This window comes from Bombina bombina, chromosome 2 (assembly GCF_027579735.1).
Source record: "Bombina bombina isolate aBomBom1 chromosome 2, aBomBom1.pri, whole genome shotgun sequence".
NCBI classification, from domain to species: domain Eukaryota; kingdom Metazoa; phylum Chordata; class Amphibia; order Anura; family Bombinatoridae; genus Bombina; species Bombina bombina.
Genome location: NC_069500.1, coordinates 1,017,100,819 through 1,017,121,447, shown reverse-complemented (window position 1 = coordinate 1,017,121,447; position 20,629 = coordinate 1,017,100,819).

The window sequence follows — 20,629 nt, the reverse complement described above, 5'->3', positions numbered from 1 at the left end:
CTTAATTCTGATGGCTGATAGAATTCTATAAGCCAATAAGAATTGAAGGGACGCCATCTTGGATGACATAATTTAAAGGAACCTTCATTTCGTCGGCTGTCAGATGAAGAGGATGCTCCGCATCGGATGTCTTGAAGATGGACCCGCTCCGCGCCAGATTGATGAAGATAGAAGATGCCGTCTGGATGAAGACTTCTGCCCGTCTGGAGGACCACTTCTGCCCGGTTGGATGAAGACTTCTGCCCGTCTGGAGGACCACTTCTGCCGGATTCGTTGAGGACTTCTGCCCGGTTGGGTAAAGAATTCTCAAGGTAGGGTGATCTTCAAGGGGTTAGTGTTAGTTTTTTTTAAGGGGGACTGGGTGGGTTTTAGAGTAGGGTTGGTTGTGTGGGTGGTGGGTATGTTGGGGGGGTATTTTTACTTTGTTTTACAGGTAAAAGAGCTGATTACTTTGGGGCAATGCCCCGGTTTAAGGGCTATTTGTAATTTAGTGTAGGGTAGGGCTTTTTTATTTTGGGGGGGCTTTTTTATTTTGTTAGGGGGGATTAGATTAGGTGTAATTAGTTTAAAAATCTTGTAATTTCTTTATTATTTTCTGTAATTGAGTGTTTTTTTTTCCGTACTTTAGTTAATTTTATTCAATTTTAATTAATTGTATTTAATTTAGGTAATTAATTTAATTATAGTGTAGTGTTAGGTGTAATTGTAACTTAGATTAGGTTTTATTTTACAGTTAAATTTGTCTTTATTTTAACTAGGTAGTTATTAAATAGTTAATAACTATTTAATAACTATTGTACCTTGTTAAAATAAATACAAAGTTGCCTGTAAAATAAAAATAAACCCTAAGCTAGCTACAATGTAACTATTAGTTATATTGTAGCTAGCTTATGGTTTATTTTATAGGTAAGTATTTAGTTTTAAATATGAATAATTTAGTTAATTGTAGTAATTTTATTTAGATTTATTTAAATTATATTTATGTTAGGGGGCGTTAGGGTTAGGGTTAGACTTAGGTTTAGGGGTTAATAACTTTATTATAGTGGCGGCGACGTTGGGGGCGGCAGATTAGGGGTTAATAAATGTAGGTAGGTGGTGGCGATGTTAGGGACGGCAGATTAGGGGTTAATAATATTTAACTAGTGTTTGCGATGCGGGAGTGCGGCGGTTTAGGGGTTAATATGTTTATTATAGTGGCGGCAATGTCCGGTTTGGCAGATTAGGGGTTAAAAATTTATTTTAATGTTTGCGATGTGTGTGTGGGGGGGGGGGCTCGGTTTAGGGGTTAATAGGTAGTTTATGGGTGTTAGTGTACATTTTAGCACTTTAGTTAAGAGTTTTATGCTACGGCGTTGTAGTGTAAAACTCTTAACTACTGACTTTTAAATGCGGTACCAGTCTTGACAGGAGAGGGTGTACCGCTCACTTTTGGTCAGACTTGTAATACCGGCGCTATGCAAGTCCCATTGAAAATATAGGATACGCAATTTACGTATGTGGATTTGCGGTATTTCCGAGTCTGGCCAAAAAAGTGAGTGGTACACCTGTACCTGCAAGACTCGTAATACCAGCGGGTGTTAAAAAGCAGCGTTAGGATCTCTTAACACTGCTTTTTAAGGCTAACGTACAACTTGTAATCTAGGCCTCAGACTCTTAAAATATCTTTTTGGGAATTAAAATAATACTTTAGAAATGGTAAATTTCATACACAATTACTAATTAAAATGCATGTGTGTTTGTAGATAAATCACTTGGAATGCTTTTCTGAAAGATTATAATGTAATTTCATAGGATGTAGAGATATCTTCTAAAGGTAACTGATGTGATGGTAAACTCTCCCCTTTATAAAACAGATCTGAATTGTTAGTGATATTTTAGATGGAGTTTAACACATCAGTTGCAATGAAGATGCAATATAACCTACTTTTTAATATAGATATAAAATTCAAATACCCTGCGCTCTGCCACCAACTCCAAAAGTACATTTTTCTTTGAGCTAAAGGTTTGAATTGTTCTCCAATCAGTGCTCTAGCTTTAACAAAAGGCGCCCAAAGGGGAGAGCCCTGATTGGACAATAATTCAAACCGTTAGCTCACAGAAAAACTGACTTTTGAAATGGGCAGTGAAGAATGGGGAATTTGAAATTCATATCTACATTAAAAAGTAAGTAATAGTGCATCTTCATTACGTCTGATGAATTAAACTTCATCTAAAATATCACTAATATTCCGGATTTGTTTTTATTAAGGGAAGAATTTACGATCACTTTAACATAGGACTTGAAGTTTAGATAAATACTGTAGGGTTATCTATGGCTTCCTCACGTTATCTAATAGTCTAATATGATCCACAATAAATATAGACTTTTTTAATCTTGTAGAAGCTCAGGGGAAATTATGTTGGAGAAATTAGCTTGTATAATTTGATAGCGTTTCCCAATTAAACAAAGAAAGCATTATTATATTACTTATGTCAAGAAATTGATAGGTGGTTGCTTTATTTATCTCAAGCAAACATCAATTTATCAAAATGGATGAGATTACAGTTGTTAATAATTTACTTCATGAAGAGAAAGTATTTTTGAGGAGACAATTTATAATTTAATGCCCCTGTAAAATATTTGTGTACCAAAAATATCCATTATTTATTGTGCTTTCTTTTCCTGTAATTGACCATTACAGACTGTGCCTGTTTCCAGGTTTGACATTGAAATATATTTTCTATATAGGGCATGTTGAATTCAATTTGTTATATACAACACTGGAATATTTTAATAGCTATAATATAAAAACATTCCTACCATAAAGGCAAAAGTATTCTATAAAATGTATAAATACAGCTCGTATACTTCATTGGAAACATTACACTTGTGGTTGTATAATGATTACATTGAAGAAAAAAATGTTATTTTAGAGAGGAAGAGACAAAAATATTGATCTCCATCTGGACCAGTGAAATAAATAATATTACAAAGTATTGATAAACTGTTAATGTTTTAGAGATAAATTTACATATTGCGGAAGCATTTATTTTTTTCTTTTGAAAGGTTTAAGTATTAGCATGCAGTTTAAGTAAAATCACTTATCATTATGTATAATTATAGTTCCCAGCTACAACATTTTCACTGAAAGCAGCCATACCTAATGATGATACAACGTTTGAATGGTGTCTAGAATATATAGTGATTATTTGCTATTATGGCTGTCTGAAAAGAAAACAATTTTCTGAAGTTGGAGACACTGATCTACCAAAACAGAACAGGTTTGAAATCTTGACATCCATATTGATATATTATTACTGTTTCACTGATAATTAACCAGTTGCCAATACCACGTATTCTTTATTCAGTCATTCCATGATTTTTTAGGTAACATGTGGCACATATTATAGGTCATCTTAACTATATAAACAAATGAAAGAAAATGTCAGACCAACAGGTAAATGTCAGTTCAGGTATGGACCCAAGAGCTGAGTAATATATTAAAGGGACAGTCTAGTCAAAATTAAACTTTAATGTGTCATATAGGACATGCAATTTTAAACAACTTTCAAATGTACTTTTATCATCAAATTTGCTTTGTTCTTTTGGTATTATTTGTTGGAAGTTAAACCTAGGTAGGCTCATATGCTAATTTCTAAGGCCCCCTCTTATCTCTGTATATTTTGGCAGTTTTTGTCAGCTAGATGGTGCTAATTCATGTGTGTCATAAAGATAACATTTTGCTCACTCCCATGGAGTCAGCACTGATTGGCTAAACTGCAAATCTGTCAAAATAACTGAAATAAGAAGGCAGGCAGTCTGCAGAGGCTTAGATACAAGGTAATTACAGAGTTAAAAAGTATAATAATATAACCATGTTGGTTATGCAAATCTGGGGAATTGGGTAATAAAAGTATTATCTATCATTTTATACAATAACAATTCTGGAGTAGACTGTCCCTTTACATTAACATTATCCCCTTGAATTAAAATAAATAAATAAAAATAATGCAATGGGTGTCAGATATTGATTTGATTTAAATATTTTCTTCTGCTTACTCATTTTGCATTTTGTTAATTGATAAAAAATAAACTATTAATATTTCCCTTTTTAAAAGAATTCTTACTTAACATAATTTTTTCACATCTGCCTTAAACTTTTGCAAAGTAGTGTGTGTGTATATACAGTATATATATATATATATATATATATATATATATATATATATATATATATATATATATATATATATATATATATAAAGTCTACACACCCCTGTTAAAATGTCAGGTTTCTGTGATGTAAAAAAATGAAACAAAGATAAATCATTTCAGAACTTTTTCCACCTTTAATGTGACCTATAAACTGAAATGTTTTTGGTAGAGGGAAGAAAAAATATAAAAATAAAATAAGTGTGCACACCCTTAAACTAATACTTTGTTGAGGCACCTTTTGATTTTATTACAGCACTCAGTCTTTTTGGGTATGATTCTATCAGCATGGCACATTTTGATTTGCCCACTCTTCTTTGCAAAAACACTCCAAATCTGTCAGATTGCGAGGGCATCTCCTGTGCACAGCCCTCTTCAGATCACCCTACAGATTTTCAATCAGATTCATGGGCTCTGGCTGGGCCATTCCAAAACTTTAATCTTCTCCTGGTGAAGCCATTCCTTTGTTGATTTGGATGTATGCTTTGGGTCGTTGTCATGCTGAAAGATGAAGTTCCTCTTCATGTTCAGCTTTCTAGCAGAAGCCTGAAGGTTTTGTGCCAATATTGACTGGTATTTGGAACTGTTCATAATTCCCTCTAGCTTAACTAAGGCCCCAGTTCCAGCTGAAGAAAAACACCCCAAAGCATGATGCTGCCACCACCATGCTTCACTGTGGGTATGGTGTTCTTTTGGTGATGTGCCTTGTTGTTTTTGCGCCAAACATATCTTTTGGAATTATGTTTTTCTTCGTAAGAAAAGGCTTTCGTCTTGCCACTCTACCCCATAGCCCAGACATATGAAGAATACGTGAGATTGTTGTCACATGTGCCACACAGCCAGTACTTGCCAGATATTCCTGCAGCTCCTTTAATGTTGCTGTAGGCCTCTTGGAAGCCTCCCAGACCAGTTTTCTTCTTGTCTTTTCATCAATTTTAGAGGGACGTACAGTTCTTGGTAATGTCACTGTTGTGCGATATTTTCTCCACTTGATGATGACTGTCTTCACTGTGTTCCATGGTATAGCTAATTCCTTGAAAATTATTTTGTACCCTTCTCCTGACTGATACATTTTAACAATGAGATCCCTCTAATGCTTTGGAAGCTCTCTGTGGACCATGGCTTTTGCTGTGGGATGCGACTAAGAAAATTTTAGGAAAGACCAACTAGAGCAGCTGAACTTTATGTTGGGTTAATCAGAGGCACTTTAAATGATGGCAGGTGTATGCTGACTCCTATTTAACATGATTTTGAATGTGATTGCTTAATTCTGAACACTTATGCAACCACATTATTTTAGTTTTTTTTTTTGTTTTCTTCCCTCCACCTAAATAATTTTAGTTTGTTTTTCATTTGAGTTGTACAGTTTATAGGTCACATTAAAGGTGGAAAAAGTTCTGAAATGATTTATCTTTGTCTCATTTTTTTTACATCACAGAAACCTGACATTTTAACAGGGGTGTGTAGACTTTTTATACCCAATGGTATATATATATATATATATATATATATATATATATTATATATACACAGTATCTCACAAAAGTGAGTACACCCCTCACATTTTTGTAAATATTTTATTATATATTTTCATGTGACAACACTGAAGAAATGACACTTTGCTACAATGTAAAGTAGTGGGTGTACAGCCTGTTTAACAGTCTCCCCTCAAAATAACTCAACACACAGCCATTAATGTCTAAACCATTGGCAACAAAAGTGAGTACACCCCTAAGTGGCAATGTCCAAATTGGGCCCAAAGTGTCAATATTTTGTGTGGTCACCATTATTTTCCAGCACAGCATTTACCCTCTTGGGCATGGAGTTCACCATAGCTTCAAAGGTTGCGACTGGAGTCCTCTTCCACTCCTCCATGATGACATCATGGAGCTGGTGGATGTTAGAGACCTTGCGCTCCTCCACATTCCGTTTGAGGATGCCCCACAGATGCTCAATAGGGTTTAGGTGTGGAGACATGCTTGGCCAGTCCATCACCTTTACCCTCAGCTTCTTTAGCAAGGCAGTGGTCATCTTGGAGGTGTGTTTGGGGTTGTTATCATGTTGGAATACTGCCCTGTGGCCCAGTCTCCGAAGGGAGGGGATCATGCTCTGCTTAAGTATGTCACAGTACATGTTGACATTCATGGTTCCCTCAATGAACTGTAGCTCCCCAGTGCCGGTAGCACTCATGCAGGCCCAGACCATGACACTCACACCACCATGCTTGACTGTAGGCAAGACACACTTGTCTTTGTACTCCTCACCTGGTTGCCGCCACACATGCTTGACACCATCTGAACCAAATAAGTTTATCTTGGTCTCATTGGACCACAGGGCATGGTTCCAGTAATCCATGTCCTTAGTCTGCTTGTCTTCAGCAAACTGTTTGCGGGCTTTCTTGTGCATCATCTTTAGAAGAGGCTTCCTTCTGTGAAGACAGCCATGCAGACCAATTTGATGCAGTGTGCAGCGTATGGTCTGAGCACTGACAGGCTGACCTCCCACCCCTTCAACCTCTGCAGCACTCATACGTCTATTTCCCAAAGACAACCTCTGGATATGACACTGAGCACGTGCACTCAACTTCTTTGGTTGACCATGGCGAGGCCTGTTCTGAGTGGAACCTGTCCTGTGAAACCGCTGTACTGTCTTGCCCATCGTGCTGCAGCTCAGTTTCAGGGTCTTGGCAATCTTCTTATATCCTAGGCCCTGACGAAGTCACAAAACCGTGACAAAACGTGTAAGTGGGTGTGGCTTGTAGCCATTGTTGTAATATGTGGTAACCCTGATGATGTCACGTAACCATGATTAAAGCGTAGGTAGGCGGGGCTTGTAGCCGTTGTTGTAATATGTGCCTGAAAAATATCGGCACTGATTAGCTTCTTTAAAATTACTTAGCAGCGTCTTAACATTAAGCAAAGTCCATAAGACGATTGACTTAGTATACCAGTCTGTTGGCAAACTGTTAATTTGAAGCTGGGCTTGAAATATATCAGCCTGTACTAGATATTATATTCATATATACAGAATAGCCTGAGACTGTGAAGCTAATCAATATAAGTAATACATTGTGCAAATTGCTATGATATGAATGGTGTACGATGAATGTGTTTGGCATCTATTTTTATGCTAAGAGATTAAGAATGAGAATGTAGAGGTGGGCGGAGCCTGTAAATATAGCCGTGATAGGTGCTTGAAAGATATCATCACTAATCCCCTTCTCTCATACGTCTCTTCATAATTTTGATACTCTGTTACCACATGAAAGTCGTGGGATACACCTTAATATAATGCATGGTTAAATTGGCAGTTTAATCACTTTAAAGGGACACTGAAACCAAATTTTTTCTTTTGTGATTCAGATAGAGCATGCAATTTTAAGCAACTTTTTAATTTACTCCAATTATCAATTTTTTTTCATTCTCTTGGCATCTTTATTTGAAATGCAATAATGTAAGTTTAGATGCCGGCCCATTTTTGGGGAACAACCTTGGTTGTCCTTGCTGATTGGTGGATAAATTCATCCACCAAAAAAAAGTGCTGTCCAGAGTTTTGAACTAAAAAGAAAAGCTTAAATGCCTTCTTTTTCAAATAAAGATAGTAAGGGAATGAAAAAAATGATAATAGGAGTAAATTAGAAAGTTGCTTACAATTGCATGCTCTATCTGAATCACGAAAGAAAAAATTTGGGTTCAGTGTCCCTTTAAGTAGTGCTTGAAATATACACAAGAATTAAAACATAGTTGCTCTAACTGCTTAAAACTATGGAAACAAATGTGCATGCATGATGTATGAAGCACAGATGCTGTGACACTCTATTGAGTGTATTCATTTAATTGCTAAGTAATTAAGAATGAGTGTGTGAAACTTTTATAAGGGTGCTCTATACTGAGTTGTTATAACTGACACCAGGAGTGGAATAGCACCTAGATGAACAAATGTGATATTAGGTGAAACCTCACCACTTACAACTATAATAGAGTGTCCCTGTATTTAAACACTAATACGACACAAGCCCTTGGTCACATTTTTAACTTTTCTTTGAATTTCACTCCCTTGTATATATCTGACAAGTGACTGTGCACGAGGGTATTGAGGAATTTAACCCTCCTTTCAGACAATACAAAGGAATTGTAATACACTCTTTTCTTCTCTTCTTATGAGAATTTTATGTTTATCAATAAAGGTATAATTTTAATTTCTTTTTCTCAATACTACACACTCCCTATATTGTTAATTATTACTATGCTCATTTCTGCATAGTGGAGTTAATATCCATGAACTGTGTCCACTGTGCTGCAGCTTAGTTTCAGGGTCTTGGCCATCTTCTTATAGCCTAGGCCATCTTTATGTAGAGCAACAATTCTTTTTTTCAGATCCTCAGAGAATTCTTTGCCATGAGGTGCCTTGTTGAACTTCCAGTGACCAGTATGAGAGAGTGTGAGAGCGATTACACCAAATTTAACACACCTGCTCCCCATTCACACCTGAGAGCTTGTAACACTAATGAGTCACATGAAACCGGTGAGGGCAAATGGCTAATTGGGCCCAATTTGAACATTTCCACAGGGGTGTACTCACTTTTGTTGCCAACGGTTTAGACATTAATGGCTGTGAGTTGAGTTATTTTGAGGGGACAGCAAATGTACACTGGTATACAGGCTGTACACTCACTACATTGTAGCAAAGTGTCATTTTTTCAGTGTTGTCACATGAAAAGATATAATAAAATATTTACAAAAATGTGAGGGGTGTACTCACTTTTGTGAGATACTGTATATATATATACATAAACACACACACACACACACACAAATTGGTGAACTAATTGCACATTTTTAGTTAACAAAAATATAAAAAATCAGCAAAGCAAAGGACTTGGACAGAATGTATTATTTTTTTGCTAGAGGCAGAGCTGATCTCATTGATTAATAATTATGTAACAAATAGGTAATAACACATCATGACACTACAATTTAGATATCAGTAGTTACATTTCGTAATTAATGCAAATAGAAGAATATTTTAAGAAAACTGCATCATTTCCCCAACATATGGTTTATCTTGAAGGATTCTAATAAAAAATTGACTTTAAAACTAATAGTAACAGTGTACACGCTGCCTTTGAGAAGCAATGGTCTGGAAATAATTTTGTTTTCCATTTGGTTTAGCAGGATCATAAAATATGTTTAAAGTTTCTGTTATTTAATGGCCAATATTTAGCTTAAAAGATGGTATGATTGTCCATGTCACTCTCCTGTGATATGCTTTGACTTTTTTGGAAAGTGAAAATATTTTTTTTTCAGGGTGATTGCTGAGTAAATAAAAACATTTTACTCAAATGATGTTCTAATTGTCATCTAAAAATACATGAATCAAAGCTAATGAAAACACTTTGATAGTTGCTCCAAAGCTGTCACTCTGAAAGGAAGCAGAATGTCTGACTGAGTGATGGTACCTGCCTTCTAGCTACTCTCCTCCCTCACATAGAATAATAGTTGCAATAACAAAAATCTGAAGTTGTGGATAGGAAAGGGGCCTGTTGTAGAAGTCTATAAAGTTTTGACAATTTACAAAATCACTCAAGAGACAATGCAAGTAAAGAGACACTAAAAATCAAGAACAAAAGAAAAGGGGGCACCACATAGCCTAACTCTGTACAGGTCAATGAAAAATTCAAATGAAGACAACACTCACTCTTTTCGTTGGCACCAAACAACTTGTGCAACAGAGCAGGGTGGTCTTCTCTGCAACCAGCTAGCTGAACATCAGATGGTACAGCTGCTTCCTGAATCAATAGATGGGCGCACACCAAGGACTCTGAGATGACCAATATGTTTAAAACCTTGTTTAATATTGCAACACATTTCTCAGCTCTGATAATAAAGGTTGTTTCTTCAGGCATGCACATATTGTTTGGTGCCAACAAAAAGTGTGAGTGTTGTCATCATTTGAATTTATAATTGACCTGTATGGAGTTACGCTATATGGCACCCCCCTTCTTTAGTGCTTAATTTGCAGTTGTTAATACCCAGCCCAGGAGTCTGAAGTGGAGCTTGGCTTGAGCACTCCTATCTTTTGAGGATTTACCTCTGCACCTGCAGCTCTATTTAAGGCCATTCTCTTATTTTACAGACTCCAGCTGGTAAAGCTCTACATTTTATACTGGGCACCACCATCTTGTATCACACAGATTGGTGCATCCTTGGACAGAAGCAGTGTATTTTCACAGATCTGTGATGTTACCAGCATTTTGACAGTTGTACCTTGTATTTCAGTTTAGCTCACACAATAGAGAGATGATGCTTTACATGTTTGCTGTTTTTTGCACAGTTAAAAAGTTACATAAAAAAATGTGGAGCTTTACTAACTGATACTTCTAAGCATTAAAAGAAGAGAACAACTTTGAATACAGCTGCCGGCACAGGGGGGAAACAAGAGCATTGTTAGTAGTAACCTTTATATTGTAGTTGCACCCAGCAGTTTAATGTCCCTTTAAGGCACACTAAACCCTCTGCAATACTGTTTCAGATATTTTACAACCAATCATAATTGGCCTCAGCAAGGGAGATCAGATAAGGACATACTTTGTAATCCAAGGAGAACTTATTTACAACATGGTGGCAATGATTACTGAAATAAAACTAATACTTTACATGTATGTCTTTACATGTGTATATATATATATATATATATATATATATATATATTTTTTTTTATTTTTTTTTAAATAAACATCTGCATATTATTTCCAGCAAAATCTTTGATTTAAATACATTATTATATCTGGCATTTTTTAGGTTTTAGTGTCCCTTTAACATATGTACTACAGTAACCCCCCCACACACATAAACACACACCAAAGGCAAAACCAAAACCAAAAAAACATTTTTTTTTCTCCACATAGATAGCCAGAAGCAATAAAAAAATAGCAAATGTTTCCCTGATCTTCCTTTGATAACAATACAAATTGTAAATTTCAAAAGATTTGTGGTACAATATGTTTGAAAAATGTTAATTATATGTAAATGTTGACAGCGTAGTAACATATGTTCAAAATATATTTTTCACATCAAAGGACAGTCTTTGTGGTCTACAACGGAGAATAAACAAAGCAAGATACATTAGCAGTCAAAATTGACAGAAAATATAAAGCTTGTTCCAGAAAGAATGTGAATTCATAATTCATCTTTATGTTTTGTTATTTAGAACTATCCTGCTGTTAAAAAGGAAAGCAAACTCTGTGTTTAAAAATGACTCCTTCATAAAACATGTCCTTTAGCACTTTTTGGGTAAATATGACAAGGTGAAAAATTGACTATTTGAATATGCTGAAGCAGTCACTTGCTTATTATAAAGATCCATTGCATGTGGCAGCTAAATTAAAGCTGCTTGGTTAAAGAGATTCAGTTTTGAAAAGGTCGTTGACATCATAAAATCTGAAAGCCTTATTAGTAACTTCTGAAAAGGGCAACTTAAGTATTTGTTTCTCTGTCAACATAAGACTTGTTAAACTGATATGAGATAAAGCATATATATCATGTACCATGAGAGGTCCTATTTTGAATGTTTTGTAGTGAAAAGTCAAATCACACAGTGAGACAGAGTGACACACTATTTGGAGTTTCTTTTCCAGATGACACTATGGATAATAATTTTCACACTGAAATTTTTTTCATTACAAACTAATACAATTTAATTCTGAAAAAAAAATTATTGGAGAAAGGTTTATCCCAGTAATTCAATTGAGAAAATGGGTGTGTGCATTCTATGGACTTAATGGAAAATAGGACTGATCTATAATTTTTTCAGAGCTACTTAATCAGGCCCATTTATCAAGCTCCGTATGGAGCTTGAAGGGCCGTGTTTCTGGCGAGTCTTCAGACTCGCCAGAAACACAACTTATGAAGCGCTCCATAACCCTCTCCGCCTGCTCTGAGCAGGCGGACAGGAATCGCCGGAAATCAACCCAATCGAATACGATCAGGTTGATTGACACCTCCCTGCAGGCAGCCGATTGGGAGCTGCTGGTGCAATGTTAAATGTGGAGAGCATATTGCTCTCCGCATTTAGCGAGGTCTTGCGGACCTGATCCGCAGTGTCGGATCAGGTCCGCAAGACCTATGATAAATTGGCGCCTATGTGTTAACATGTTGCTTTTTGTATGCAAATTATCTTTCATGTGCTTGATCCAGACATATAATATAAAAAAAATAGACTTGTTACATTTTAGCTTTCGTTAAGTTCTTTACAAACTATATTCCCTTGCATAAACTTTTTAATTAAAATACAAATCATTTTCTGTTGAATTTGAGTTTTTTTAAATGTTGGCTTCATTGCTCTTGTGATTAAGGGGACATTAAATGAAAAAAACAAAACAAACAAAAAACAGACAACAAGATCAATGGAATCCAACTACTCTCACTCTTATGTTACTTGACGTGCATTACATTGGCAATTTAGGAAACATCAGAATAAGCATTTATATCTGATTATAAAAAGCTTAAATTAGCTTTTTTTTTTGAACCTGTGGCTAGTGACCTTACCGTGAGCTATTAGAGGGCTTTTCCTAATTTGGTATATAATGTCTGTAATCAAGCCTTTGTCACACAGGCTTCTTGCTGCATACCTTATACATCAGATATGTCAAGTTTGCAATTAACTGAATATAAAAGGTTGTTCCTCCCAGTCTGGGCTCTGGCATTGTGATTTCAATCTGTGGTCCCGATATTCAAAACTTCAACAGACCAACAAGAAATTGCCTGTTTGAGTTTACCAGGCTTGCCGTCCGTCGGTCTGTCGATATATTCTATACCTAAGGACACAATAGAAGATTAGTACAATAACGTTTACAGTTTACATACATATTCTAACATTATACAGTACAGTCCCCCAGCTCCTAAATGTTTAATAGGAATTGGCTGGGTTTTTTTGTTTTTATTTATTTTTTGGTTGTTATTAACAAACTCAATCGCAGACATGACAAATAGGCGTTCCGTATGAGTTTACTGGGCGTTCCATGGGAGTAAACTGTATTTTGATGGGGAAACATCGCTGAGAATTTCTAACCTACCTCCATCTATGCCATCCCTTTTCAGCCATTTCAGTCTTGCCTGCTTTTCAGTGGCAATATTTTCCTTTAAGTTGGCAGAGTGCAATCACTCTGAACCTGCTCGCTCAGGGTGATTGACAGGCCCTTCTCATGCGTGGTTGTTTGTGCGAGAGAAGGGGTCAGTATTGCACACTCAGTTACGTGTGTAAATGGTACATATGGGCAGCAGACGAACAGGGTCCACTGCCTGTATGCTGCCAAACTGTGTGGACTCTAGTTGAGAACCCTGTCTGCATGGGCGATAGTACATCTGGGTCAAAAATTTGAGGAGAGAGAGGCCATCCCTTTCTTGTTACATTATGCCTACCTTCATGGCTTTTGTTTAATTTTAGCAGCACACACAGAAAATTATTTTTATCTAAATGTGAACTGTATGTTTTCTTGCCAGTGTTAGAGCTGTGAATGTGCATGTGAAAAAAATGCTCACTGGCACTACCACTCTGAACCCCACTCTATGCATAATGGAGGGTTCACAAACTAAGTAGTCTTCCAGACACTGAGTAGTCCACAATATAGCAGTTCTCATCAACAAGTGTATATTGTTCTTTTAAATATTGTGCTTTAGCATAAAGTCTGATGGCAACAATAGTTGTAAAAATAAAATGTTAACACTCTGGTAAAAGTAAGGCAACATTTAGCTCATAATTTGTTTTGTAAGTAAGATTAATATCTTCAGAAATTGCTTTAGGGTTGGATATATTTTATGTAATTAAATATAATGGAAGCCTTCCACCTGCTCTGCATATAACCGTCATTATCTATACTTTTCTAATCCCTTCATTCTTTCTTTTTCTACATTAAAAAGTGACAATGGTTTTCCAAGATATCTACAGGCAAAAAAGGGTAAAACAAAAAATAGTGCATAAAGGGAAAAGAAAAGAAAAACAGTTCAGAGAGAACATATACAGTAACTGTAATATAACGGCCATATCAAGGTAGCTCCCAAATTGCTTGATCCAAAAATAACTATGCACACAAACAGTTTGCAGTGAAATTAATCACAACAACTTCCATCCTAGAGTTTTTCCGCTACGACCTGAACAAACTCACTTTAACAGGGATGGATAGACCAGCTCAGACCCTGGCGTCTGTTCAGGGCTGCAGAGAAAAAGGCATTTACATAGATTCCAAGACTACAACAGTGTTCCACGAGTATGTATTACAAGACTCACCACTTTGGGTATGTAGAATGAATTTGTTGGAGTGTAACACTTGTGATGGAAAGTAACAATATTTGCAGCATGGTAACAAAAGAATAATTCCAGATAAATAATCCATTACATGCTGGGTCAGGTCACATGGTCTCTTCAAAGCCGCTCTGGAAAATTGAGTCTCCATAAAAAAATCTAACAGTGTGTCAGGGTTTCACCCTGCTTTGTTTGCTATTTGCTGTTGGCTGCCATTTTACGTACCTCTCTCATTGATTCTGATGCAGAGTATGTAATGCTGCTCTCTCATCTGGGCGCCCTCTTATGGCCAAACTGGTTAACATCATCAATGTGAGACAGGTTGCAGTCCCAGAATTATGATATCACACTTATTATTTAAAGGGCCTCTGTTCAGTATGCTTTTGCCCTTGCGTTGTCTCAGCCTTGTTTGTCAGTTCCTGTGTTCCAGTCCCTGTGTATTACCTGGCTTGTCTGACGTCCCTAATGGTTCCTGATCCCTGGCTTGTTCCTGACGCTACTGTTTTCCTAGTTTCTGATCCCGGCTCATCTGACTACTCGCTTTGGCTCCTTACTCGGCTCGTCTGACTACCAGCTCTGGCTTTGATTCCTGGCTTGTCATTTGGCTTGTGGGCTATTATTTTTTGTTATTAATAAAGGTGTGATTATTTTTGCACTTCAAGTCTGATTCTTGGTGCCCTGACATTACACAAGGGCTATGAATCCTGACGGTGCTAATAATCCACCTTTACCCACCATAACTTCCAGGATGGATGAACAGGATCACCGCTTGGATCATTTTGCACTAGCCCTGCAAATCCTTCTGACTCGCACTGCACATTTGGATCAGAATGTCCCACAAGTTATGGCTGCTCCTGTTTCCACTGCTGCACCTAGTCCTACCAGGAGCATGTCCAGTTCTGCACCTCTACCTCAGCAATATGGAGGCGATCCTAATCAGTGCAGTGGGTTTTTGAACCAGGTGGGCATTTATTTTGAGATGTTACCTAAGGCGTTTCCCTCTGACAGAGCTAAGGTGGGATTTCTCATCTCTTTACTCTCTGACACGGCTCTTACTTGGGCTAATCCCTTGTGGGAGACTAATAAACCTGAGAGGGCCTTTAGGAGGAGGGAGGGGCTCTGCCTCTATTGTGGGTTACAGGGTCTCCTTTGGTCATGGTTGTCCTTTCCTGGGTGGACTCCTACATAGTCACCTAGACTCTTGTTGACTCCAGTTCTGCGGGCTATTTCATTGACAGTGCTTTTGTACCAAAGCACTCCATTCCTGCATTGCCTAGGTCAATTCCGCTTGCTATTGAGGCAATTGATAACAGGCCCCTTCAGCCCGCACTCGTTACTCATGAAACCACTCCATTATCCATGGCTGTTGGGGCTCTCCATTTTGAAACCTTCCAGTTCCAGGTAATAAACTCTCTGCATTTTCCAGTTGTTCTGGGTTATCCCTGGCTCCAAAAGCACAATCCTAGTCTCCAAAATTTTGTCATGGTCTCCGCAATGTATTTCCACTTGTCTTCAGAAACCAGTCAAAGGTGCATGCCGGTACGTTACCTCCTCACTGGCCTTATGATTATGTCATAGACCTGCAACCCAGAGCCATTCCTTCTCAGGGCTGGGTTTAACCTCTGTCTGTTGTGGAAAGTTGTGCTATGGAGAAGTATGTTGCCGATGCTCTGTCGTGGGGAATCATCCACATATCCTGCTCTCCTGTAGGGGCTGGCTTCTTCTTTGTGAAGAAAAAGGGTGACGAGTTAAGACCATGCATTGATTATAGGGGTCTTAATCATCTTATCATTAAGAATGCTTACCCTATTCTATTTATTACGGAACTGTCTTTGACCGTCTCAAGGGAGCTACGGTCTCTGAATCTGATGCAGAGTGTGTAATGCTGCTGTCTCATCTGGGTGCCCTCTTATGGCCAAACTGATGAACATCATCAGTATGAGACAGGTTGCAGTCCCAGGATTATGATGTCACACTTATTATTTAAAGGGCCTCTGTTCAGTATGCTTTTGCCCTTGCGTTGTCTCAGACTTGTTTGTTAGTTCCTGTGTTCCAGTTCCTGTGTATCACCTGGCTTGTCTGATGTTCCTTCTGGTTCCTGATCCCTGGCTTGTTCCTGACTCTACTGTTTTCCTAGTTCCTGATCCCAACTCGTTTGACTACTCGCTTTGGCTCCTGACTTGGCTCAGTGTGCAGATACATAGTAGTTGTGGTGAAAGGGAAACTCATTCTAGTCCGAGAAGGTCTCCACCCAGGGGTACCAAATCTCATAATAGAGGGCAGTTTTGTCTAAGGATCTATACGAATATAGTTCCATCTGTTTAATATAGTCCACAATAGTGAGGACCTGTGATGTAAGAGGAGGGTCCTCTTTTTCCATGATCGTGCGATAGCTAGTTTTGTAGCCATGAAGAGGTAAATTGCAAGGTTTTCCTTTCCCTTTCGTTAATTCTGAGAAGTGTAAATGAAGTAGAGCAATCTCTGGTCAATATGAAGTAAATTGAGAGTGCAGAAGAGTCATCTCCAAAGAGGGCGTATCCTAGGGCAGGACCACCAAATATTTAGTGAAGTCCCTATCTGCTTACAACCTTGCCAGCATCTGGGGGAGTGGGTACCATGTATTCTATTCAGAGTGAGAGGTACTAAGTGACATCGCACTAGGATCTTGTACTGTAGTTCCCAAAGAGTGGCACAGTGAAGGAGTTTTTTAGCTATGAGTATTCGTGCATGCCACGTGCTGGTGTTGGCTGTGAAACCTATCTCTTTCTCCCAGGCCTTATGTTGGGAAATTTTATGGAGAGTGGTTGGTTCAAGAAGGAGGTTATAATGGAAAGACAAAGCATGCCTAAGGTCTTGTCCCTGAAGCCATCTTGTCTCCCATATGGAGAGAGATCTCAAATTTTGCCTAGGGAACCTCCAAGATTTTAGCCAGGAGCTCAGTCTAAACACCTCGAAATGCAGAGAGGTAGGTATGTCATATTTCAAACAAAATTGTGGGTGTGTGAGCCAGAGGCCTTGGTCGTAAAAGTCTGAGACTCGGGTAAGTTGTAGGTTTTGCCAGTACTTAACATGAGAGTCCGGTAGGCAGTAGAGAGCTCTGGTCAAAGTGAGGGGAGGGGTGGGGCGCCAGGACTGGGTTATGTCTGATGTGGTCCCAAAATTTTAGGGCATCTAGTTTAGTTGGTAGTGGGTTCTCTAGTTTTTCCCTATAATGAGTGGGGATCCAAGGTAAATCAAGTAGGGAGAGTCCCGCCGGTAATACAGTCGACTCAGTATCGACCCATCTAGGGCCATGATCTGTGCATGACCAGCTGAGTATGTGTGACAATCTGGCCGCGGTGTAACGTTGGGTAGGGCTAAGCCCCCATGTGAAATTGGCCTCTGTAGTGTAGTGCGGGGTCTATGATCTTTCCATATGTAATTTGTTGTAAGACTTTGTAGTTTATTTAGTAAGGATCTGGGGATGTTGTATGGAATGCATATAAATAGATAAGTGAGTTTGTGAATGAAAGACATTTTTATGGCTGCAATTCTTCCTGTCCAGGAAATTTCTTTGAATTCAGAAGTGAGAAGAAGATTCCGAAATTCTGGTAGTCTGTCCATGTAGTTTCTAGTTATTATAAGTTCGGGATCGGGACTTAAATATGTGCCTAGAACTTTAATCATGTGAGGATTCCATTGAAAAGGTATATTTTCTGTAGGAGAAGAAGTTCTTGAGAGGGGATGTTTAAGTGTAGGGCCTCCGTTTTATCAATTTTCAATTTTAATAAGATAAGCGGCCAGATTCAGTAATTAGCTTGAACACAGCTGGGAGAGAAGTGGTTGGTGAGGTGAGGAATAGGGTTATGTCATCTGCGTATAGGGATATGTGGTGAGACGTTGTTGCTAATTGTGCTCCTGCAATGTGAGGGTGTAGCCTAATTGCTTGTGCTAAGGGTTCGATTGTTAACAAGAAAAGAAGGGGCGAGAGTGGGCATCCCTGCCTAGTGCCATTGGTGATTTGGAAAGCGTTGGATCTAAAGCCCACTCCTTTTACCTTGGCAGCAGGTGTTGTGTAAATAGCCCGGACCACTCTTATGAAGGCATCCGGAAGATTGAAGGCTTGTAACGTGAGCCAGAGATAATCCCAACCCACCCTGTCAAAGGCCTTTTCGGCATCCAGAGACAGGGCGAGAAATGGCACATTCCTTCTTTCCATAATTGAGAGAATATTAAGGATTCTCCTGGTTGCATCTGGCCCTTCTCTCTGTGGAATTAACCTTACCTGATCCGGGTGGATCAGTGGATCAATCACTATTGAGAGTCGATCTGCCAGTATCTTAGTATATAATTTGGTATCTAAATTGAGTAGGGATATGGGTCGGTAACTACTGCATTGATCAGGAGGTTTCCCAGGTTTCAAAATGGTAGTAATGATTAACTCAAGGTATTCATTATTTATAGAACCTTTGTGCATAATTTTGGTGAATAATCTACATAGTATTGGAGCAATTACAGGTTGAAAAGATTTGTAAAAGCGTGCTGTATATCCATCAGGGCCTGGTGATTTCCCTAGTTTCAGGTTCTGAATTCCTTTTAGAACTTCCTGTTGCGATAGGGTTGTTAAGCATGGTAGAGCTCTCTATTGAGAGGAGAGGGAGATGTAAAGAGCCTAAGATTGTTTTTATGTTATCTGTATTAGGTGGGGAGATGCCTGGGTTCTCTTTGATATTGTACAGGGAATACTAATACACTTGAAAGGTTGCACCTATATTTTGTTATGTTGTAACTGTCACCCTCACCCTGTTTTTATTAACATTTTTCAATAAAGTAATTTGTTCACACAGGAGACACTGTGTCAGGGTACCAGGATTCAGACTGAGATGTGAAGTGCAAAAATAATCACACCTTTATTAATAACAAAAAATAATTAAAAGTCCACAAGCCGAATCCATCCTATTGACTGATAGGAACAGCCAATAGAATGCGAGCTCAATCTGATTGGCTGATTGGATCAGCCAATCGGATTGAACTTGAATCTGATTGGCTGATTCAATCAGCCAATCAGATTGTTCCTACCTTAATTCAGATTGGCTGATAGAATCCTATCAGCCAATCGGAATTCGAGGGACGCCATCTTGGAAGACGTCACTTAAAGGAACCTTCATTCATCGGGAGTGGCCGGAAGAAGAGGATGGATCCGCGTCGGCTGCTTCAAGATGGTCCCGCTCCGCACTGGATGGATGAAGATGTCTACCGGTCCAGATGTCCTCTTCTTGCCAGATAGGATGAAGACTTCGGACCCTCTTCTGGACCTCTTCTTGCCGGATAGGATGAAGACTTCGGACCCTCTTCTGGACGGATCGGTGATACCCGGCGTGGTGAAGATAAGGTAGGGAGATCTTCAGGGGCTTAGTGTTAGGTTTTTTAAGGGCTGTTTGGGTTAGATTAGGGGTATGTGGGTGGTGGTTTGTAATGTTGGGGTGGGGTATTGTATGTTTTTTTTTAAATGCAAAAGAGCTGTTTTCTTTTGGGCATGCCCTGCAAAAGGCCCTTTTAAGGGCTGGTAAGGTGAAAGAGCTGTTAACTTTTTATTTTAGAATAGGGTAGGGCATTTTTTTATTTTGGGGGGCTTTGTTATTTTTTTAGGGGGCTTAGAGTAGGTGTAATTAGTTAAACATTCTTGTAATCTTTTTTTTATTTTCTGTAATTTAGTGTTTGTTTGTTTTGTAATTTAGTTTAGTTGATTTAATTGTAGATAATTGTAGATAGTTTAGTTAATTAATTTATTGATAGTGTAGTGCTAAGTTTAATTGTAACTTAGGTTAGGATTTATTTTACAGATCATTTTGTACTTATTTTAACTAGGTAGCTATTAAATAGTTATTAACTATTTAATAGCTATTGTACCTAGTTAAAATAAATACAAAGTTTCCTGTAAAATAAATATAAATGCTAAAATAGCTACAATATAATTATTCGTTATATTGTAGCTATATTAGGGTTTATTTTACAGGTAAGTATTTAGCTTTAAATAGGATTAATTTATTTAATAAGATTTATTTTATTTCATTAGATAAAATTATATTTCCTTTAAGTGACGTCATCTAAGATGGCGTCCCTCGAATTCCGATTGGCTCATAGGATTCTATTAGCCAA